Source organism: Anomaloglossus baeobatrachus, chromosome 7 (genome assembly GCF_048569485.1).
Source record: "Anomaloglossus baeobatrachus isolate aAnoBae1 chromosome 7, aAnoBae1.hap1, whole genome shotgun sequence".
Lineage (NCBI taxonomy): Eukaryota > Metazoa > Chordata > Amphibia > Anura > Aromobatidae > Anomaloglossus > Anomaloglossus baeobatrachus.
The window spans coordinates 258,355,579-258,380,616 of NC_134359.1; the positions used below are offsets into that span (position 1 = coordinate 258,355,579).

At 46.5% G+C, this 25,038-nt stretch overlaps 1 protein-coding gene across 2 annotated transcripts in view; it reads right to left on the reverse strand.

The window, feature by feature from the left end:
* The window catches only part of PRKAR1B (protein kinase cAMP-dependent type I regulatory subunit beta), a 221,518-nt gene that overhangs the window by 19,721 nt on the left and 176,759 nt on the right, over positions 1-25,038 (reverse strand). The window lies entirely within an intron of this gene.

Here is a 25,038-nt window from a genome sequence, read left to right on the forward strand (position 1 = left end):
TATTCCTATATATTATATAGAGTCATTACACACAGAGGGATGTATTCCTATATATTTTTTAGAGTCATTACACACAGAGGGATCTATTTCTATATATTATATAGAGTCATTACACACAGAGGGATCTATTCCTATATATTATATAGAGTCATTACACACAGAGGGATCTATTCCTATATATTATATAGAGCCATTACACACAGAGGGATCTATTCCTATATATTATATAGAGTCATTACACACAGAGGGATCTATTCCTATATATTATATAGAGTCATTACACACAGAGGGATGTATTCCTATATATTATATAGAGTCATTACACACAGAGGGATCTATTTCTATATATTATATAGAGTCATTACACACAGAGGGATCTATTCCTATATATTATATAGAGTCATTACACACAGAGGGATCTATTCCTATATGTTATATAGAGTCATTACACACAGAGGGATCTATTCCTATATATTATATAGAGTCATTACACACAGAAGGATCTATTCCTATATATTATATAGAGTCATTACACACAGAGGGATCTATTCCTATATATTATATAGAGTCATTACACACAGAGGGATCTATTCCTATATATTATATAGAGCTATTACACACAGAGGGATCTATTCCTATATATTATATAGAGTCATTACACACAGAGGGATCTATTCCTATATATTATATAGAGTCATTACACACAGAGGGATCTATTCCTATATATTATATAGAGTCATTACACACAGAGGGATCTATTCCTATATATTACATAGAGTCATTAATTATTGAATGTTCTCAGTGAGAGGAACAAAATTATAACCTTGTGATACCTTTTAATGGCTAACTAAAATAAAATAAAGTGATGTTATAAAGCAAGCTTTCGAGACATCTCAGGTCCCTTCATACCATATCTGATAAAGGGACCTGAGAGGTCTCGAAAGCTTGCTTTATAACATCACTTTATTTTATTTTAGTTAGCCATTAAAAGGTATCACAAGGTTATAATTTTGTTCCTCTCACTGAGAACATTCAATAATTTTTCAACTGGCTAACACGGTACCAAAACCTTTTCCCTTGTAACTATAGAGTCATTACACACAGAGGGATCTATTCCTATATATTATATAGAGTTATTACACACAGAGGGATCTATTCCTATATATTATTTAGAATCATTACACACAGAGGGATCTAATCCTATATATTATATAGAGTTATTACACACAGAGGGATCTATTCCTATATATTATATAGAGTCATTACACACAGAGGGATCTATTCCTATATATTATATAGAGTTATTACACACAGAGGGATCTATTCCTATATATTATATAGAATCATTACACACAGAGGGATCTATTCCTATATATTATATAGAGTCATTACACACAGAGGGATCTATTCCTATATATTATATAGAGTCATTACACACAGAGGGATGTATTCCTATATATTATATAAAGTCATTACACACAGAGGGATCTATTTCTATATATTGTATAGAGTCATTACACACAGAGGGATCTAATCCTATATATTATATAGAGCTATTACACACAGAGGGATCTATTCCTATATATTATATAGAGTTATTACACACAGAGGGATGTATTCCTATATATTATATAAAGTCATTACACACAGAGGGATCTATTTCTATATATTGTATAGAGTCATTACACACAGAGGGATCTATTCCTATAATATGAATGAACAATGAAAGTTGTACCCGGTGGCGGTAGGGTGTACGCCACCGGGGATGAGAGAGACAGAGAGGCGGCGAGTTCCCAAGATGCTCCATGCCACGGGGACGGCACTAACGCACACGAAAGGGAGAGACCCCCAGAACACCTCACCGGACCCCCTTCCTCCTACCTGCCCGGGACCGACCAAAGGCTATAGGCGGCGAGGACCAGCACCCGGGTGCGATGTGGAACGGACTTTAAATAAAGAACAACTGGAACCGCACTCCGTGACTGGTGTGAGTAATGCCGCCGCCCTGTGCCCCCGAGGACTGTTGCCCTGAGTCTCATAAACCTCCCGGGGCTACCCTGCTCCACCCGTGGGGAGCGATTCCATCCGGCTGCCCGTAACACCTGCCCCGGAGAGAGACTGCGGAGCGGCGGCTGAACACCTGGCCGCAAACCACAAGTGGCGCTGCAAGGATCCCCCGTCCCCGTCCCGTACTGTTTCCTGGGGGAGAGCGATGGCAAGCTCCCCAGGAATCCCGTTACCCTCCTTCCATCCCCCTTGTAACACCGTACTGACTTTGGGACTTTCCTTTTATTGAAACCCGCCGGGGGTCACGGAAGCCGGGTCGGGCCACTCACAGCCTGACCCCGAATACCAGCGGCCCGGTGACCGTGCGAGCCCTGCAAGCCCCGGCGCGGGCGTTTCATAATGATTCTATATAATATATGCGTCTCCCTTTTTGTATTGAATTACTGAAATGAATTAACTTTTAGATGATATTCTAATTTATTGAGATGCACTTGTATTTATATAGTAGGTATACAGACACCTACAGCATAAATATCTCCCAACAGAGTACTACATTTTTTTTTTCTATGATGTCCCTGCAGTGGTTTGATGTGAGTTACAGCCTCCGGGGGTGTTGCCCTGACAAAATTTGCAGAACACTAGGAGTGGACACATCAGTCCAAACAGAGCAGTAAGAAAGGAATATGAAACCATATTTCCCAGTTGCCAACTTGTGTGGACAATGCATTAAGGTCCCGGCTTCCTACTCCTCGCGCATTGTTTATTGTCTGCTACAATGGTTACGTTTCCATTGGATGTAATATAACCCCGCTAAGTCCCCAGCTATTAATCCGCGCTAGCTGTTACTGATAATGAAAGGGTTACCTTGTATTGTACGTTTCGCTATACCATGGGAAGGTTATGCCACAGGTTAGGTGCAGGTGTCTCGTTTATAAAGCTTCATTTGTTGGCATGCATCAAAGAGCGCGTTATGGACTTGTGTGGGAAAACAATCAACTCAGCATCTATTCCTAAGCCAGGTTTTGCAGTCAACGTGCCAACTTCGGAGCCCTGTGGCGCCGTGCCAGTCCTGCCCTCCGATTCCTCCTTCACACATATCCATAGGCAAGCCAGGAAAAAGGCAGAAATTAAAAAAAAAAAAAAAAAAAAAAAAAATGTTGCATTTTAAGAATTCCTTCCCCACACAAAGCCGGTCATTATCTTCCTATTCTCATCAGCCAAGCCAAAAATGTCTTCTGAGTCAACGTAAAAAGCAAATATAATGGATTATTCTTCCCGAAATGCCCGTGTCTGTGATAAGGCTGAAGTCACGAACAACACAGTGTCACCAAGGGAATAATCGCGGCTCAAACATAGGCAGATCTCTACTACGAGGCCTCCTAACAAATAAAAATTCAAGAATAGGCAGGAAAATTAAAAATGAGCAACCTGATTTGGGTTTCTGAGCTACACAGGCAGACTCGGGCATCGACCAGCTGTGTGTTCAGTCATGGTCAGGCTAGTAACAGTTAACCTCTGCAAGCCTGCTGGTTACCTCTGGGATCACATGTTGTTGGAAACCTATCAAATTTTCTCCCTACCTTTTTAAGATGGTGGAATCTGTTCACCCATGCCGACTATAGTTTATTGCAGTGTTGGTCTGTGTGCTGTCGTCTCCCAGTCTTGCTGGTAATTGTATTGGTGCTTGGAGTTGTTGTGCAGTTCACCCATCGTCTTGTTGTTTACTCCCTGCTCTTACTTTCCTCCTTATCTGTTATTGTCGTATTCCTCTGTGAGATAGAGTTTGGTTTCCCTTGTTTGTCTATCTCTGTAGGTTTAATCACATTACTGTCCCAGCCCTTTCCTGGGGTAGGGAAGAGGGGGTGTAGGATCAGGGCTGGCCAGGAGCAGGGTGTTACGTCACCGCCGGAGTCTGCTCCAGCGACTTCTGCTCCGATCGCCAGGCGATGCCGTGTTCCTGCCGTGGATGGTGCTGGTGATGGGAGAGAAGTCGATGCCAGCGGCACCAGTGGGCGCAGGCTCCGATCATCCACTGGGCTGGGTTAGCTTGGGATCTGTAGTACCGATGGCTGACTGTGGGTGGCATGTGTCTTCCAGCTGAAGTTGCCGGCGTTCAGCTACAGCCAATGGGAAGACACCACACCCTTCTTATTCCCCCTCCTGTCACATGACCACTGCCAGATATAGTTCGGATTTTCCTGGCTCCTGTTACGTCCTATTCTGTTGGTGATTCCTGTGTGTTGACTTCTGCTTGTTTTCTGACTACCCTCCTGCCTGCTGTTTTTGTACCTCGCTGCCCGATCCGGATTTGACCTCTGCTACGTTTGCTGACTACGTCACTGCCTGCCGATTCTGTCCCTGTTCCGCAATTCCTGGTTTGACCCTGCCTGACTACTACTCTCATCAGACTGCAGCCTTCCAGAGGTAGTGATCACTTTGGGACCTGTGTAATTCCAAATCCCTGTATAGGGGTTAAAGGGTTTCAGGGTTCTGGGGTTCCTGCTTGGTGAGTGGCTTCCCTCTAGCCTCCCCTTTACAGCCCATCTGAGTCTGTGGATCCAGGCAGGCGTTACACAGGGCCAGGAAGGCGGCTCAGACATCCTCACCTTCACAGGTATCACTGAGATCAGGGATAGCTAGGTCCCTTTAGTATGAGGGTCAGTCTAGGAGCCCCTGTCCACAGCTTTCTCCATAACCACCATGACAAAAACCCCTTTTGCTAAGAAATACCCATTCTTTAAAAAAATGATAGGACTGGTGCATAATTTTGAAACAATTATCCCATGTATCAAGTTTTGTGCACTTCTCATGCCAGAAATGGATGTGAAGGGATGATTATTTTCCCTCAAAAGGCCGGGTATATGTGTCCCTCTTAAAGGGAATCTGTCAGCAGGTTTTATGGTATGTAGTCTGAAAGCACCATGGTCTAGGGGCAGAGACCCTGATTCCAGCAATGTGTCACTTTTAAGATGTTATAAAGATGGACACTAGCGCTGACACAAGGAATGGGAAAGGGGCTATAATTAACTCAGGGGGTATGGAGGTGATGCCAGGGAGGGGACACAGGACTGATAATATCTGTGAAATATAGCAGGGTGTGAGTCTGTGATGGGTGATGCACCGCGAAACTCACGCGAGATAGACGCGAGGCAATCGCAAGTGGGACACCAGCCCAACTCATATACACTATTCTAGAGGGCCAAACAGGGGACAATGGTTATGGGGTACACAGAGAAAACTATATACCATTCTTCCACCGCTCTGGTATGAAGCTACCCAGAGATGACCATGTCTGCAGTCAGATGGTTAGGGGCCATACAGATTGCCACTATGAGCCACATGTGGCCCCCAATTATGCTTCCATGCTATAGAGGGGGGAAAAAGGCAACCATACCGATCCATGATAACACCAAATATCTAATATGTGCAATAAATATCTCCCCCCAACTACCAGTATCTAATTCTGTCTGGAATACCCCTTAAACACAAAACCTTTTAATGTTTCTTATTGGGGTCTTCTTCACTTCTCCTTTCACGTCTTCTAAAATTTCAATTGACAATGCTATTTTTTGCTGTGGATTATCACACTTTATGGATTATCGGTTTCCAGTTTAATTAATAAAAAAAGTTATCAAAAACTGGTACTTTTAGGGTGGCATGGTGACTCAGTGGTTAGCACTATAGTCTTGCAGCGCGGGGGTCCTGGGTTCAAATCCCACCAAGGACAACATCTGCAAGGAGTTTGTATGTTCTCCTTGTGTTTGGGTGGGTTTCCTCCGGGCTCTCCGGTTTCCTCCCACACTTCAAAGACACACAGTTAAAGGGAACCTGTCACCAGATTTGGGGCCTATAAGCTGCGGCCACCACCACCGGGCTCTTATATACAGAATTCTAACATGCTATATATAAGAGCACAGGCCGCTGTGAAAACACTTTATAATACTTACCTAACGGTCGCTCGGATGGCCTAATGGGCGTCTCCGTTCTCCGTGCCGGCGCTGCCTCTTTCAGCCACCTTCGTCCTCCTTCTGACTCATGTGTGCATGGCTTGTCCTATGTCATACACACTCGCCGGTCCTGCGCAGGCACGCTACAATACTTTGATTTGCCCTGCTCAGGACCTGAATACCGGCAAGTGTGGATGACGTCGGACGCGTCATGCACTGCGGCCAGAGAAGGAGGACGAAGATGGCCGAAAGAGGAGGCGCCGGCACCGTAGAACGGAGACACCCATCTGGCATCTTATGTTCTCACAGCAGCCTGGGCTCTTATATACAGCCTGTTAGAATGCTGTGTATAAGAGCCCAGTGGTGGTGGCCGCAGTTTATAGTTACCAAATCTGTTGACAGGTTCTCTTTAATCCAATCTAGCCCAGGGAAATTTAACCATATCCAGGGGAAACCAGTGACCTCTTGTGGCCGGTTTTTGTACTGCGGCCCACAGGTGACAGGTTCCCTTTAACACAGAAGTCAAAGAGAGGGGTCATTTAACATTTCTACCATTGGAACCCTATGGAGCTCGAAATTCCTGGGACTTCTAGTGTTAAGGACTCTAGATTGTTTGCGCCAATGGGGACAGTGTTGCCAATGTCTGTAAAGTGCTGTGGCACTAATAGTGCTATATAGATGAATAAATATTATTATTATTACTTTTCTGGCACTCATTATAAAGTGGCACGTTAGCAGTAGGACCATTGTGCCGAAAAAAAAACATGAAAAATCTCACCAGAAAAAGCCACCAGCCAACAAGGGTCAAATAGCAAATGCACTCGCAGGGTCATCGTCTATGATCAAGCCCCTTGATCATGTGCCCTAACGAGACATTTTGGGACAATAAAAAGTGCCCCTTTTTAATGGCGGTGTCAGTCCCCTGTAGGACTACATGGCTGTCACCTCATGGTGGTGGAAGCCGTGGCTGGTCAGACCAGTAATTTAAGAGCTTCCTTCTTGACAGCATTTATCTCGCTAATTAATAATTAATCATTCTGTGTGTTTTAAGGAGATTATCAGCGTGATAGCAGAGTGTGCCTAAGGCTGTGCCTTCATTAATCAGGACAGAAGATTCGAGCCCTGGTTGGCGCGGGCAGTGCCGAGGGGTCCTCTCCAGGTTACGGAATTACAGAGATGCAGTAAACAATCACACAATGTAACTGTTCGGAAAGCTATAAACTTTTTATGGGCAAATTCTGCCGTGAGATGCAGACAGCTGATCGGCCAAGTGCTTGTTCTAGTAACAAATGGGCTTTATTCAGAAGTGGTGCCCGGGGGGATACGCCTGCGGGGGAATCCTTATTGGAAAAGACCACAGCATGCTGATTTTCTGCCGTGAACATGGAGACACACATAATTACCCCAAACTTACTTCATTTGCCAGACTGAAAAACAAATACATAGTAACATGACTTGTTCAGGCCCCGTGCCACGCTCAGAAATACATCACCAGTGTTAATCTTCATCCATTATTATAAACTATGGGGGCGAAAACACAAAAACGGGGTTTCCAGTAGTTAAAAATCTGGTTCGCTAGAGGCAAAGTCTATCAAAAGCTTAGAAAATGAAGAAAAGGTTTCAAAATGAAGCAAAATAAAAGCCAAAACTCAAAAAGATTGGATGAAGAAATCCTTTTTGTGGGGTTATTTGGTTAGAATATCTATTTTCAAGTAGCAAATTAGTGAATTCTAAGGCGGGCTTTAGGCTAAGTTCACACTTCCGTTGTTTTGCATCAGTCACATGCGTTGCTTGACGCATGTGACTGATGCGTTGTACAACGGATGACAACGGTGACAAAGAAAATAATTTCTTTGTCGGACTCCATTGTGTGTGGGGGGGCGGAGTTTGGGGGCGGAGTTCGGGGGTGGAGTTCGGGGGCGGAGCTGAGGACGTCAGTGCCGCGGTCTGCATGGCTGGGGACAGGTGAGTGTGTGTGTGTCTACATGCGTGTGTACATGCGAAGTGCAGGAAGAGGCGAAGCACGAGGGGGCGGAGCCGAGCGGGGCCGTGGAGCTGAGGACGTCAGTGCCGCGGGGACTGCAGGGCTGGGGACAAGTGAGTGAGTGTGTGTGTGTGAGTGTGTGTGTACACATGCGGAGTGCCGGAGGGGGCGGAGCCGAGTGGTGAAGTGTCGGCCTCCTTGCACACTGTATCCAGGGTAAATATCGGGTATAAGCAAAGCACTTTTTGCTTGGTTACCCGATATTTATCTTGGATACCAGCTTAGCGCGGGCTCCCTGCACCCGTAACCACTGTAAATATCGAGTAACTAACCAAAGCGCATTTCTTGGTTACCCGATGTGTATCCTGGTTACGGGGGCAGGGAGCCAGAGAGCGCATGCGCAGCGAAATCCTACGGATCGCGCTGCTCAAAAAAAGTTACAGGCTGCGTTGCTCCCGCCCGGTGGTCAGTTAAAAAACGACTGACCGCGACATAGCGGATGCAACGCAGCATCATCAGTCACAATCCGTCACTAATAGAAGCCTATGGGGAAAAACAGGATTCCTGCAAAATATTTTGCAGGATACCGTAATTCCTCAAGGCTACGGATTGTGACTGATGCAAAATAACGGAAGTGTGAACTTAGCCTTACACGCTGCGACATCACTAGAATCAGCTAGCGATGTCGAGCGCAATAGCACCCTCCCCCGTCGTACATACGATATCTGGTGATACGCACATACCTTGTCGGCGTCGTCGCGGTGACTGCCCAACAATCCCTCCCTCAAGGGGGAGGTGTGTTCGGCGTCACCGCAACGTCACCGCGATGTCACTAAGCAGCCGGCCAATAGAAGCGGAGGGGCGGAGATGAGCGGGAGATAACATCCCGCCCACCTCCTTCCTTCTGCATTGCCAGTGGACGCAGGTAAGGAGATGTTTCTCACTCCTGCGGTGTCACAGATAGTGATGTGTGCTGCCGCAGGAACGACGAACAACATCGTACCGCCAGCAGTAACGACATTATGGAAATGAACGACATGACACGGATCAGCGATTTTTTACGCTTTTGAGCTTGTTCATCTTCGCACCTAGGATTTACACGCTGCAATCACGTTACCGGCGCCGGATGTGCGTCACGTGACCCCGACGATATATCGGTAACGATGTTGCAACGTGTAACGCAAAGCCCGCCTAAGGGTCCATTCACATGTATAATTGGTGGAGAAAGTTTGAACTAGATCATTGGTCTCAAACTCAGCTGGGTGCATGGGCCGCATATAGAAAAAAAAAATTGAGGGGGGCCGCATTATTTGTAGGACAAAGTGAACATTTTTAATGAATCCATGGTTTTTTTTTCTATATATCTTTGGATCACTTTTTTAAACATTTTTTGCTTGTATATTATAACAAACGTGCATTTCTTTGTTAAGTTTATATATAAAAAAGCATTTTTAATGTTAAAAAAAAAATTCATGCTTTATTATGAATTTTTTTTTTACATTTTATCACCATCTTGTAATATTGTTTTACAATTAGAAGCATCATATAGTAATCTTAGCCAACATCTTGTAGTAATGTGCCCATGCTGCAGTAATGTCCCCAACCGTGAGCCCTGTAGTATTGTGCTCATCCTTGTAGTATTGTGGCCATGCTTGTAGTATTGTGCTCTGTAGTATTGTAACCATCCCTGTAGTATTGTGGCTATCCCTGTAGTATTGTGTCCTGTAATATTCAGCCCGTCCTTGTAGTATTGCGCTCTATAGTATTGTGGCCATCCCTGTAGTATTGTGGCCATCCCTGTAGTATTCTGGCCATCCTTGTAGTATTGTGCTCTGTAGTATTGTGCCCATTCGCAGGACGCAGCGGGTCCTGATCTTGAGCACGTACCTTACCTGCTTGTTGCAGCCCGTGACGAGCGCGGCTCTATGCTGAGGGTCGGTGCCGGCAGGAACTTTACTGCATTTGAATCCATGTGCAGTGCCGCGCAGAGGAGCTGTGTCTGGACCAATGGCTGCTGCCTACAATCAGATGCAAGGAAGTGACATCGCTGTATGACATCACCTCTTTGCATCTGATTGGTAGACAGCAGAAGCAACTGGAATAGAGCTGACAGCTCCTCTACGCGGCACCGCAAATGGATTCAAATGCAGTAAAGTCCTGCTGGCGCTGACCCTCAGCATAGAGGCGCGATTGTCACGGGGTCTGCGGGCCACGATCGTCATGGGGGTCTACGGGCCACAACAAGCAGCCTCAGGGGCCGCATGCGGCCCGCGGGCCGCGTGTTTGAGACCTCTGAACTAGATGGACCCAGTGTCACGGGTGTGTTACGTGTGACAGACAGTCATGTGGTTTCTGGCCATAGAAGGTCACAGCATTTGGCTGCGTAGAATGCTCCCTGACTTTCCATTGTTCCTGGTGTCAGTATGCATTAGTATAGGTAACTTTCCTGCTGGATTAATCTCTCTCCCTTTTGGGCCCAGCAGGAGCTCGCCTTCCACCCAGCTGTTGATTATCAGTATTCCCTTGGTGTTTAAATACTCCCTTCTTCCAGGACTAGTGCTGATGATATTTTCAGTTCAAGCCGAGGTTGCAAGCAGGTGTACTCCTCTGTGGTATCGTTGCTAAAAGCTCTGCTGAATTTCTACCGAAGTCATCTATTGATAAGAAGTTCATGATTTTCCCCCTGTGTCTTCCCCTTGTGTCTTCTATGTTTTTTACTGGGGTTGATGAAGAGGTCATCCCATCCATTCCCTATTTAGGGCCCAGAGCCCAGCACTAGGGATATGTAGGGTCAGGAATCCGGCTTGTTGTTATCAAAGGTGGTGAGGGACCCAAGGACCCAGCAGTAGGTTCGGTCAGGGGTCACCATCTTCCCTCTCTCTAGACTCAGGGTTTCCCTTCCATTACGCCGTGCGCTTGGTACTTCCTCGTACCTAACATGACACCTAGGTCTTTTTTCAACCTATGTAACTATTGTACTATGTAACAAAAAATATTGTTTGCTCTGGAGGACCCTAGCATGTAATACTCAATGTCACCTGAGGTGGTGCTGTAGTTGAAAATATTCTGCCACATACTTGAAGAGGTTGTCCATCTTTGGGGACAATTTCTTTTTTCTTACCTAAATGCATGCATTCGGGGCTAAAAATTATTTTTTGCAATTGCGTGTCATTAAAAGTATGGCACCATTTTCTTCCTACAGCCTCTGTATTACACTGTCTATCACTGGATGTAGAATGAGTCACTGGCTTTGGTTACATTATCTCTGTTTTATCAGATGTGTTGAGGACATGATTTTGTGGCACTTACTATTATACAAGTATGAATGGTTCTCCTGCTTCTTGTTACTGCAGCTTTCCTCCCAGACTGCTCAGATGTCACGCTAGGTACGGGGAAGTACCAAGCGAACGGCGAAAGGGAAGGGAAACCCTGTGTCTAGGGAAGGGAAGATGGTGACCCCTGACCAAACCTACTGCTGGTCCCTGGAGTCCCTCAACACCCTAGATAGGTTCCACACCTATGTGCCAAGCTGGATACCTAACACTGGGTATCCCTAGTGCTGGCCCCTAAATAGAACGGATAGGATAAGCTCTTCATCAACCCCACTAAACGAATATGGAAGACACAAGGGGAATAGCATGAACTACTTATCATTAGATGACTCAGGTAGAAGTTCAGCAAAGAATTCAGCAATGATACCACAGAGGAGTACAAGCCACATTGCATCCCCGGCTTGAAGGAACTGAAAGTATCACCAGCACCAGTCCAAGGAAGAAGAAGGTCAGGGAGCAGTCTGCACAGCCAAACACTGTGACCTTCTATAGCCAGACACCACAGGACTGTCTGTCACCCATGACACAACCCTGACATTTACACTCTACAGAAGAGAGAGAAGACCCCGCTGACCATGAGAGCTTACCATATAGAGGAGTGACAGGACCCTGCTGACCATGAGAGCTTACCATATAGAGGAGTGAGAGGACCCCGCTGACCATGAGAGCTTACCATATAGAGGAGTGAGAGGACCCCACTGACCATGAGAGCTTAACCTATAGAGGAGTGAGAGGACCCCACTGACCATGAGAGCTTACCCTATAGAGGAGAGAGAGGACCCTGCTGACCATGAGAGCTTAACCTATAGAGGAGTGAGAGGACCCTGCTGACCATGAGAGCTTACCCTATAGAGGAGAGAGAGGACCCCGCTGACCATGAGAGCTTACCCTATAAAGGAGTGAGAGGACCCTGCTGACCATGAGAGCTTACCATATAGAGGAGTGAGAGGACCCTGCTGACCATGAGAGCTTACCCTATAGAGGAGTGAGAGGACCCTGCTGACCATGAGAGCTTAACCTATAGAGGAGTGAGAGGACCCCACTGACCATGAGAGCTTACCCTATAGAGGAGAGAGAGGACCCTGCTGACCATGAGAGCTTAACCTATAGAGGAGTGAGAGGACCCTGCTGACCATGAGAGCTTACCCTATAGAGGAGAGAGAGGACCCCGCTGACCATGAGAGCTTACCCTATAAAGGAGTGAGAGGACCCTGCTGACCATGAGAGCTTACCATATAGAGGAGTGAGAGGACCCTGCTGACCATGAGAGCTTACCCTATAGAGGAGAGAGAGGACCCTGCTGACCATGAGAGCTTAACCTATAGAGGAGTGAGAGGACCCTGCTGACCATGGGAGCTTACCCTATAGAGGAGTGAGAGGACCCTGCTGACCATGAGAGCTTACCCTATAGAGGAGAGAGAGGACCCTGCTGACCATGAGAGCTCACCCTATAGAGGAGAGAGAGGACCCTGCTGACCATGAGAGCTTACCCTATAGAGGAGAGAGAGGACCCTCCTGACCATGAGAGCTTATCCTATAGAGGAGTGAGAGGACCCTGCTGACCATGAGAGCTCACCCTATAGAGGAGAGAGAGGACCCTGCTGACCATGAGAGCTTACCCTATAGAGGAGAGAGAGGACCCCGCTGACCATGAGAGCTTACCCTATAGAGGAGTGAGAGGACCCCGCTGACCATGAGAGCTTAACCTATAGAGGAGTGAGAGGACCCCACTGACCATGAGAGCTTACCCTATAGAGGAGAGAGAGGACCCTGCTGACCATGAGAGCTTAACCTATAGAGGAGTGAGAGGACCCTGCTGACCATGAGAGCTCACCCTATAGAGGAGAGAGAGGACCCTGCTGACCATGAGAGCTTACCCTATAGAGGAGAGAGAGGACCCTCCTGACCATGAGAGCTTATCCTATAGAGGAGTGAGAGGACCCTGCTGACCATGAGAGCTCACCCTATAGAGGAGAGAGAGGACCCTGCTGACCATGAGAGCTTACCCTATAGAGGAGAGAGAGGACCCCGCTGACCATGAGAGCTTACCCTATAGAGGAGTGAGAGGACCCCGCTGACCATGAGAGCTTACCCTATAGAGGAGTGAGAGGAACCCGCTGACCATGAGAGCTTACCCTATAGAGGAGTGAGAGGACCCTGCTGACCATGAGAGCTTACCCTATAGAGGAGAGAGAGGACCCTGCTGACCATGAGAGCTTAACCTATAGAGGAGTGAGAGGACCCTGCTGACCATGGGAGCTTACCCTATAGAGGAGTGAGAGGACCCTGCTGACCATGAGAGCTTACCCTATAGAGGAGAGAGAGGACCCTGCTGACCATGAGAGCTCACCCTATAGAGGAGAGAGAGGACCCTGCTGACCATGAGAGCTTACCCTATAGAGGAGAGAGAGGACCCTCCTGACCATGAGAGCTTACCCTATAGAGGAGTGAGAGGACCCTGCTGACCATGAGAGCTCACCCTATAGAGGAGAGAGAGGACCCTGCTGACCATGAGAGCTTACCCTATAGAGGAGAGAGAGGACCCCGCTGACCATGAGAGCTTACCCTATAGAGGAGTGAGAGGACCCCGCTGACCATGAGAGCTTACCCTATAGAGGAGTGAGAGGACCCCGCTGACCATGAGAGCTTACCCTATAGAGGAGTGAGGGGACCCTGCTGACCATGGGAGCTTTCCCTATAGAGGAGTGAGAGGACCCCACTGACCATGAGAGCTTAACCTATAGAGGAGTGAGAGGATCCCGCTGACCATGGGAGCTTACCCTATAGAGTAGTGAGAGGACCCTGCTGACCATGAAAGCTCACCCTATAGAGGAGAGAGAGGACCCCGCTGACCATGAGAGCTTACCCTATATAGGAGTGAGAGGACCCTGCTGACCATGAGAGCTCACCCTATAGAGGAGAGAGAGGACCCCGCTGACCATGAGAGCTTACCCTATAGAGGAGTGAGAGGACCCCACTGACCATGAGAGCTTACCCTATAGAGGAGTAAGAGGACCCCGCTGACCATGAGAGCTTACCCTGTAGAGGAGTGAGAGGACCCCACTGACCATGGGAGCTTACCCTATAGAGGAGTGAGAGGACCCTGCTGACCATGAAAGCTCATCCTATAGAGGAGAGAGAGGACCCCGCTGACCATGAGAGCTTACCCTATAGAGGAGTGAGAGGACCCTGCTGACCATGAGAGCTCACCCTATAGAGGAGAGAGAGGACCCCGCTGACCATGAGAGCTTACCCTATAAAGGAGTGAGAGGACCCCGCTGACCATGAGAGCTTACCCTATAGAGGAGTGAGAGGACCCTGCTCACCATGAGAGCTTACCCTATAGAGGAGTGAGAGGACTCCACTGGCCATAATAGCTCAGACTCTACAGGAGAGACAGAGCGGATCCCACGCTGTGATCTCCTATAGCCAGACACCACAGGACTGTCTCTCACCCATGACAACAGATCTTCATTCGAAATAATGGCTGCAGGTGGAGGAGTATGTGACAAAACCTGTCCATCAGTCTTCTCCAATAGAAAATCAGTTTTCTCATATGAGGTTTTTAATTGGACAAGGCTGATGGACAGGTCTAGTCACATGTTCTGCCACCATTTTATGGACTGAACAGCTGGTCTACTAATAAAGGCTGTTGCGTTTTGGTCAGGAAATCTGCAGCTGATCCGGACATCATAAGCAAGCATTGTTGACCTTAGGGAGATCAACATATCCACTGCGTAGACACCATCACGTGTTTCTCAACGCAGTGATTCTAGAGCATTGCCCCCTGGGAAGTATGCAAATAAGAAAGCCGCGGAGACACCATCACGTGTTTCTCAACGCTGGCAGGAAACTAGCCAGGTCTTTCACCGGGAAGGAACAACCACGGGAAGGGCAGTCTCCAGTCAAGGAGGCCACCTATACCAAACATGGTATCCATCCACAGACAGCCGTTTCGGGGTATTTGCCCCTCATCAGTGTGGAGTAGGAAACTGGCTAGTGGGGGCAATGCCTAGTAAAAGACTACTTAAGCAAGCATTGTTGACCTTAGGGAGATCAACATATCCACTGCGGAGACACCATCACGTGTTTCTCAACGCAGTGATTCTAGAGCATTGCCCCCTGGGAAGTATGCAAATAAGAAAGCCGCGGAGACACCATCACGTGTTTCTCAACGCTGGCAGGAAACTAGCCAGGTCTTTCACCGGGAAGGAACAACCACGGGAAGGGCAGTCTCCAGTCAAGGAGACCACCTATACCAAACATGGTATCCATCCACAGACAGCCGTTTCGGGGTATTTGCCCCTCATCATCATGATGAGGGGCAAATACCCCGAAACGGCTGTCTGTGGATGGATACCATGTTTGGTATAGGTGGTCTCCTTGACTGGAGACTGCCCTTCCCGTGGTTGTTCCTTCCCGGTGAAAGACCTGGCTAGTTTCCTGCCAGCGTTGAGATCCGGACATCATGGCCTGTACGTGGACTGTGTTTCAAGTCTGAATTAAGCCTTAAGGGCCATTTACACGCTGCGACATCGCTAACGATATATTGTCGGGGTCACAGTGTTTGTGACGCACATCCGGCGCCGTTAGCGACATCGCAGCGTGTAACACCAAGGAGCGACACTCAACGATCGCAAAAACGTCAAAAATTGTTGATCGTTGAGCCGTTGCTCCTTTATGAAATATCGGTGGTGGTGCATGCCGCAGGTTGTTCGTCGCTCCTGCGGCATCACACATCGCTATGTGTGACAGTGCAGGAGCTACGACTATCTCCTTACCTGCGTCCACCGGCAATGAGGAAGGAAGGAGGTGGGCGGGATGTTACGGCCGCTCGTCTCCGCCCCTCCTCTGCTATTGGGCGGCCGCTTAGTGACGTCGCTGTGACGCCGAACGCACCTCCCCTGGGGTATTGTTCGGCAGTCCCAGCGACGTCGGTGAACAGGTATGTGCATGTGATGCTGCCGTAGCGATAATGTTCGCTACGGCAGCGATCACCACATGTCGCACGTACGACAGGAGCAGGTGCAATCGCGCTCGACATCGCTAGCAATCGCAGCGTGTAAAGCACCCTTTAGATAGGTGGCAGTCTGATTCTCGGTAACCTCGGGGGAGGACTCATTTATTACTGCTCCATCTACCTGTACCCGGCACACCTAGTAGCGGCTGTGCTCGATATTGTGGCCCATTTACTTGAATGGGACAACGCAACATAAAACAACAACAGTTATGAAAAGTATGGAGGAATATTAGTAATGAAGACGTTGCATGACTTGCCGAAAGCTCCCTACAAACTGCGAGCAGGTAGAGTAGGCCCAGCCATTGGTACTATACATTGGTGTCTTTGCAGGTTGATCAATCAGCAAATTATTTCAGAAGAAGCAAGGTTCTTCATAGCAACAAAAAAGCGAAACCATCACACGAGATAACAAGAACATAAATATAGCAAAAATAAAACAAGAAGCATGTAAACTGTTGGGTTCTTTGTTGGGGACTGTACATCTGTTGAGGCTGCAGCTTGCCAGAATGTAATTCTTTATGACAATAACCATTGCATGGTTCTTAAAAGTTTTTCCTACTTGTGCCAGGAAGCTCATATGGGATAATACCGTGACCCTGGACTCGGATACATTCCACATCTGTCCAGTCTGGGAAAGAAGGAGCTGCTTGTGTGAACTGCACTGGGAAACCAGATCTAGAACTGTCTGAAATTTCCTCTCCCCTCTCGGTTCTTGCAAGTTTTACACATTCAGAACTAATCGTAGGTGGAAATGCGGAAAAATTTATCTGGATAGATATTTCTACTATCGGGATGAAGAATGTCTCCTGGATTGACGTATTGTAGATTGGTCCCCAGAGTTAAAATTGCTGCTACTGCACAGCATTGGGCCATCCCACATTGGTCTTCTGGTTGATGTCTTCTCCATCTGGTGGCATGTTCTCCACAGTAGTTTACTAATATACAGTAGCAATGATTGACTTTAGCATGGTCCAGAAGACAGATGGGCAAAGTTAGACTTTGTGCACGGAGTATCAGAGCCATAGAGTCAGTGTAAACTATGGAAAAGTTCCCTGCGTATATGTCCCTTATAGCCTATGGGGAAGAGCTCCTGCTCCATTCAGTTGCTTTAGGGCGGCGTTACACGAGACGATTTATCGTGTGATCGCATGAGCGATCGCACCCGCTCCCGTCGTTTGTGCGTCACGGGCAATTTCTTGCCCGTGGCGCACAAAGTCGTTTACCCCCGTCACACGTACTTACCTCCCTCACGATATCGCTGTGGGCGGCGAACATCCTCTTCATGGGGGGATGGACATTCAGTGTCACAGCGACGTCACACAGCGGCAGCCCAATAGAAGCGGAGGGGCGGAGATGAGCGGGACGTAACATCCCGCCCACCTCCTTCCTTCCGCATTGCCGGCGGGACGCAGGTAAGCTGTGTTCGTCGTTCCCGGGGTGTCACACGTAGTGATAAGTGCTGCCTCGGGAACGACGAACAACCGGCGCGCAGAAGGAGGAACGACTTTATGAAAATGAACGACGTGTCAACGAGCAACGATAAGGTGAGTATTTTTGCTCGTTCACAGTCGTTCGTAACTGTCACACGCTACGATATCTCTAACGATGCCGGATGTGCGTCACGGAATCCGTGACCCCGACGACATATCGCACGATATATCGTAGCGTGTGACACCGCCCTTACAGCTAAGTACATAAGTGATCAATTAAATTCAAAATAACTTTATTAACAGGTCCAAGTACATTTTGGCATTACCAAAGCATGTGGTAAAAACGGGGATAGGGGCTCATCCATGGTGGGGTATAGAGGCCCATCCATGGTAGGGTTTAGAGGCTTCTCCAGGGTGGGGGATGGAGGCTCCTCCAGGGTGGGGTTAGATGGAGGCTTCTCTAGGGTGGGGTTAGATGGAGGCTCCACAAGGGTGGGGGGGATGGAGGTTCCTCCAGGTTGGGGGGGATGGAGGTTCCTCCAGGGTGTGGAATGTGGTGATGTGTGGTTTGTGAAGTAAAATGACTAACCTCCTGAATTCTCTCTTTATTTCTCACATTTTTGATAAACTGAGGTAAGACTAAAGTAGTGGATGGACTTTAGCGAATGTATTACTCTCACCTCTCCAGCAGCGGGCACTGCGTCAGCCTCCTACCATCACTTCTGTTTCTCTCTATGTTCTGCAATGGACACCTCTAACGTTACACTCCCAGGACTTATTGGCCAGCTCAGTCATCGTCTACGCTGCTACCTTGGATTCTCCGACAAACCAAGCTCTGCTACATTGCTAGGTAACTATCCTGCACAACTGGCCACCTCTGGATTCTATGACAAACCCAGCTTTGCTACTTCTTACACTTTACTTGCTAACTTCTTATATTGTTTTGCAGGTTTTTCAACACTGAGTTAACTGTTGTGTCACCACACCAGCTTTTCCTTTAAACTCAGCTCTGCTTCAACAGTTCCTCATTGCTGAGTCTGCTCTGCTACCTTGTAGATTCCACTTCACCAGGTGAGACACAATAAAACGGAGAACAGATATGTAATCACTAAGCTGGGTTCACAGCACATTTTACACACTAGTCGTTGGATGGCTACGTCGTGGCTTATGTCTGAAGTCCAGAAAAACAGAATTCGGATGTTTGCACTGAGTCATTTATGTGTTTTATTGGACATCCATTTTGGCAATATTGGCACCAAAATGTGGTCGACTGCCATGGATAAAATGTTATGTGAAGATAACCTAACTTGGAAAAATGTGGCATACTGTAACGCTCGCGGCTGATGTAGGGGCAGAGAGTGGGATTGGTGGACCCACTGGACCAGAGGGGGGACCCGGGCTTACCCTTTAGTGAAAGGGGCTTAACTAAATGCCCACCGCAGGGCGGACGCCAGGTACCACTCCCAGGGCAGTGACCGGGACTATGGCAGCTGACCCCAGGGCAGGTGTCCGACCCAGGAATAGGCAGGATGACTGGGGCAGGCTGGACAGGTGGGTGCGTACAGGTATGCTGGGTATGGCAAAGTTATGGGAAGTTTTACACATGCATCTGATTGGCACAGACGCGCCTCTGTCATGCGCTGCCTCCTCCCCCCTGCGGCCTGGGCTCGGACGGGTCTCCGTGCTGAGCGTGGGAATGAAGTTACTTCCTTCTCACGCTTTTGATCACGGGACTCGGCGTGCCCTGCCGTTCGGGGGGGCGTGGCAACATGACGCTGCGCGCGCCGATTTGCTAATGGGCCCCTACACTTCCCTATTTATACCCTTCACTTTTAATCTATAGCCACGCCTCCTGACGAAGCCTTTGGTGAAACGCGCGTCGAGGCCCCGCCCCCACGCCCGGACACATCCACCATCACTGCTCTGACATGACGCAAGGTAAAATAGATTAATCACTTATGCCCCCCTGCCTCTGGGACTTTTTTAGGGGATCCTACAGATCTCCTATGTACAATTGTCTTCCTCACACTGTCCCTTTGGACTCTCTACGGGCCAGTTTATACCTTGTTTATTCCCTCTCTCTATTGCTGCCTATCAGCAGGTTGTGCCATCTGGTGGTGTGCCCTGGTATTGCTGTGGGTTGTTTCCTGGCAGGCTGTTTCCATCTAGCCTCCCTCCACTGTGTGTCCTGTATCACCTTTTGTATATTCAATAAATTTGTATTTCACTTTGATAATCCGTGGTCCTCTCTCTTTTGTATCCCCACCTCCACCCTTTGGTAAATTGGGGTTACATTATTTTAGGTTTCAAAGTTATGGGAAGGTTGGTATAGGGTGACAATAATGGACAAAAGGATAACGGGACCTGACAACTAGCTAGACAAACAGGACACTGACTAACTACAGGTGTTGCTCAGGCACCTCCCCTAATGGGAGGGTGCCTTAAATACTTAGTGCCATAGGCCGAGAGGCATTTCCGGGAAATAGCGCGCCGGACTTTTAAGAGGAATGATGCAAGATGCAGATGAATCAATTGATCATCTTCCTGATTCCCCTTAAAATAACAGTTCAAGACATTTCATTTAGAAGAGTTCACCCACATTGATCCAGATGGAGCTTTTGAGACCACTAAATGCCTATTTACACAAGTTTTCCTGCCCAAATGAGTGCCCGTGTGACAAGTAGACTCAGCCTTCATGTGGACAATACAATCATCTGGTTCCCATACAGTTTGTATATTATCAATATCACAGTAGTGTTGTGATAATTTTTGGATTGCACAAAAATTGATGAGAATTTGCTTTTTACTTGGGAATGATTGGTCCATGACAAAAGGGCCTTAAAGCTTCAAGTTGGGTATGGCCTGTCTGCATCTCATATAGACCTAGAATGAGCCCAATTTTATCGATACAGTCACTCCACAGCATTTACCACCTACAAAACCATTTCTTTGATTTCCCGCAACATCCATAAAGCTCATGTTCAAATAAATCATCTCGGCATGAAATAAATATTACATTTTTACACTCTGATGTTTCTGCCAACTCCGTGCATACAGAAGTAATCCGATGTTCTTCCTGACATTGTCAGAACCGCCTTCCCATGATACCCCGTATGTGACTGGTGCTGAAGACATTTAATCTTCATTCAAACAGAGGCTTCCACCGGCGATGAACCCCGGAGACTCCCGCTTCTTTTCATACAGAAGTCTGCAAGCGATTAGCTTCAGAAAGACTCATGATCTAAGAATGCCCTTGTATCAACATCTCTCCGCAAGCTCCAACATGTTTCTTATTAGGAATTCAACTGTTATGAGATCATCTTGATCAGGTACTCAGGTCATTTGCTTGATCAAAATCTGCTCCGGCCTACGCTGTGTCATTGATTTCACCGGCTCGGCAAAGGCCGTACAAGTGTTCACAGATTTCTTTCCCCTTCCTTAACACCGGCGCCTCATCAAGAGATAAAGCAGCGTGGAAAATTGGCAACGTACATAAATAGTTACCAACTATTTTTTTTTTTAACGGAACAGCTGTCGAAATTTGGAGCTGTGCCACATCATCACTTTCTTTGCCAGCCTGTGTTGCTCTTATATCCATGGAAATGGGGTGGATCGCGGGAACCTCTAAATTTGGATGATGGAACGTTTTTTTGTGTTTTTTTGCCAAATCACATCATAATCATTCATACCGTGGCCATTAAATGTTGGAGAACCCCTACCCTCCCCGAGATAATTCAATACTTGGAACAGGTTAAGAATAAATGTCTACCTTTAGGCTACGGTTTTATTCATATCTATGTTTATAGTAGTAGTCTACCGCAATGGTTAGATCTGATACGGAAATGGAGGCTTGTGATAGAGTATTCGGCGGGTTTTCATTAAACCCAGATCCTTGAAAGCTAAAAAAAAAAAGAAATCACCATATCACAGATCATTAGGCATCACAATGAACCGCCATCGCAGCTGTCTGTGTATTTATGTCCTCCATACCCTATTATTTTATATTATATGGCTTATTAAAGGCCAAAAATACACGTAATACTACCCCTGGGATACAATCATCCATAGATTACGTAGCGGAAATGTCGTGTGCCCTAAACCTGAAATTTGGGAAAATGGGAAAAAGTAAATATTGACTTAATGCCTGATTCCGCACATAAAATCTCCGGTTATAATGATTTCCCTGTCCATGGTTCTGACATTACACTCTATAATCAATCCATAATAAGGCCATGTTCACACTGAGGGTTTTTTTATGCGCTCAACAAACATGAGTATTTCAAGCAGAAACTATTTTCTGATTATTTTGGAGAAGTTTTTCTTCGTCAAAGGGTTGAGTTTGTTTCTCCTTAAGGCTATGTGCGCACTAGAAATGTGAAGTTTCTTGAGAAACTTCTGGGAGTGAAAGATTTCCGGACCTCCGGAAAAAATCCGCACCAAATCCGCATGCGGATTTGACGCAGATTAGCCGCGGAATAGCCGCGAATTTGCCGTGATTTTCCCGCGGGTGGTTCCCTGCGGATTTTGCAGGCTGTACTGCCGAAATCCGCAGGGTACCTGCGGAAAAGAATTGACATGCTCATTTTCTCAAGAAATTTTCTCGAGAAATTCTTCTCAAGGAAATTTCTTGAGAAAAATCCGCACAGTGCGCACAGCTATTTTTTTTTCTCATAGAATTTGCTGGGAAATGTCTGCACAAAGATTGCAGACATTTCTCAAGAAATTTCCGCGGCAAATCCGCGGGTAAATCCGCGGGTAAAACGCACTAGTGCGCACAGAGCCTAAATCTTCTTTGCAGCTTTTTGATTGGACAAGTGCTTAGTTTGGAAAAGTTTCCTTAGGTTCCAGTCAAAAAGAGTGATATGCACTTACTTTTTTTTTCTACCAGACATTTTTTTTAAAACCTCTTCAAGAAAAAAAAAAGTATATAAAAAAAAAAATCCCCATCTGAAGTCAAAGACCAAAGAAATGTTTTCCAAGAGTTTTCGGGTTGGAATTTGGAGAGGATTGAATCCAAAAATTTCCCCTCAAAACTCTGTGTGAACATAACGCCTCCAACCTTATACGTATCTCCAAGGCCTGAGCTGGACACATGCAATAATCACTCTAATACCTTCACATTAGTTATTCAAATATATTCCTAGAAGAACATGAAGATGTCTATTAAATTGAATCCCAAATTTTAGGACAATTTAAAGAGGACCTGACACTTCCATAAATAAGTAGTTTTTCTACTTGGTGTAAATGCCGCCGTTCTCCTGAATCTGGTGATATTTTTCTTTTCATCCTGCTCCTCTCCAGTCCTGAGATATGGTGCACTTTTTTCCAAATGTTTTTATCCAATTGGGTGTGTTCCTCAAGAAGACGTTAGCGGATAATAGCTGAGAATCCCACCCACTTGGTTAACAAGACTAGATTTATATACAGGGAAGAGAAGGCCATAGCTCAGGAATGCAGAGGAGCAGGAACAAAAGAAAAACAGTGCCGGATTCAGGAAAACAGCGGCATTTCACCAGGTAAAAAATATATTTATAGCAAGTGACAGGTCCCCATTAAGCTCCATCTCCTTTAAATCTCCTTTAAGAAGAAATTAGAGTTCAGGGTTTCTTTGACTTATCTGTGGTGGGGACTACGGGTTTCGGCGGTCTTGTCCGCCTTTTTCACGGTCCAAACCTAGGTTTGGACCGTGAAGAAGGCGGACAAGACCGCCGAAACGCGAAATGAAAGTTTAACTCCAATCCTGGTTTGCTGAGTCCTTGCTGGATTTCTTTGTTTTTTCCTCATACTAATGGATTGACTCCTATCCCAGTCCGAGCAGGAACTTAACTACCAGGTGGGAAGAGACCCGTGAGCTTCATTGCTGGAGCTGGACGTTGGCTTATATTTATATAATGCAAATAGTGTATTTTTAGGTACTAGTTACCATAGATAATAAAAGGATAGTCAGAGAATCTGGTGGCTTTTGGCTGCATCTAGTAACTACATGGTGTCTATGCACTTTATAGTTCCTTCGCAAAGAGAAGAATATTCATGTCTATTTGGCCAAGCAGAATGAAGTTGGGGGCACAGAGAGCACTGGGGGATGCAGTAATATTGGGGCACAGTGATATGGGGGCACAGAAATATGGGGCCCAGTAATATGGGGGCACAGTAATATGGGGGCACGGTAATATGGGGGCACGGTAATATGGGGGCACGGTAATATGGTGGCAGAATATATGGGGCACATTATACAAAATGGCTCAGCACTGTGACCCTAAACTTCATTCTCTCTTTTCCCTTTGGAAACATCCAGAAGGGCAGGGGAGGAGTGACATCACACACACACACACACACACACACACACACACACACACACACACACACACACACACACACACGAGAGTATATTCTGCCCACTTTTACTGCAGTTGTAATGTGAGCTAGTTATACACTAGGTTTTCAGCAGCTGCTCCCCCTAGTGTTTAAAAGTGGAACACATCAAACTTTTTAAATTCTTTTTTCAGATTTTGCTCCATTAAAAACAAATGATAATATTTAAACAACACATTCCAACAAAAATACTTTAAATTTTTTCAGTTATTGAGTTTTTTTTTTAATGGCACCTTCCCTTAAATGGAGGAGCTGTAAGTTGATAGATCAAATCTTATGTTTATGGAAAGTGGAAGAAGCAGTAGACGGTCCATTTGTAAACTAATGTCAACCAAACCAATTTGAGAAGGGAATGGCTGACTACTGGGTGTTTGGCTGATATCCCTGATGTCAGGGAAACACCGGAAATGTCTGTGGAGGCTTACTACTGACTCCCTATTAATAACACATACACACACGCCCATCTGAGCGTGCATGTGTATGGAGAGGTCAGTGGCAAGTATTGTTAGTCAAACAAGAACTGAGACAACTATTAGAAGTTTATTACTAACATAAGGCTGTTTATTCACTCACATTCAACCAAGGTAAGGGAACTTGAAAATTTAGACCCTACACTTGGTCACTACTTGGTTACTACTTTGTAATTATAGGTGTGCCTTAATAAGAGGACCTTAATATACAAAATTACTGATTAAGCCAAGCACAGGCGCTCAATGTACCCATGGTGTGGCCAACACAGGAGCTTGGTGCGCCTTCAGTATAGTTGACCGGTTCAGTGCACCTTCCCACCTATTTATCCACCTCTGTCCCCTCTTATAAAGCCAGAGCTGTCAAACCAGAAACATGAGGCCGAAGATAGATGCACAACAAATAGTTGGGAACTGTTTGGTCACACCAAGGGTGCACTGGTTGCCTGTGCTTGGATTGATTAGTCATTTTGCGCTGA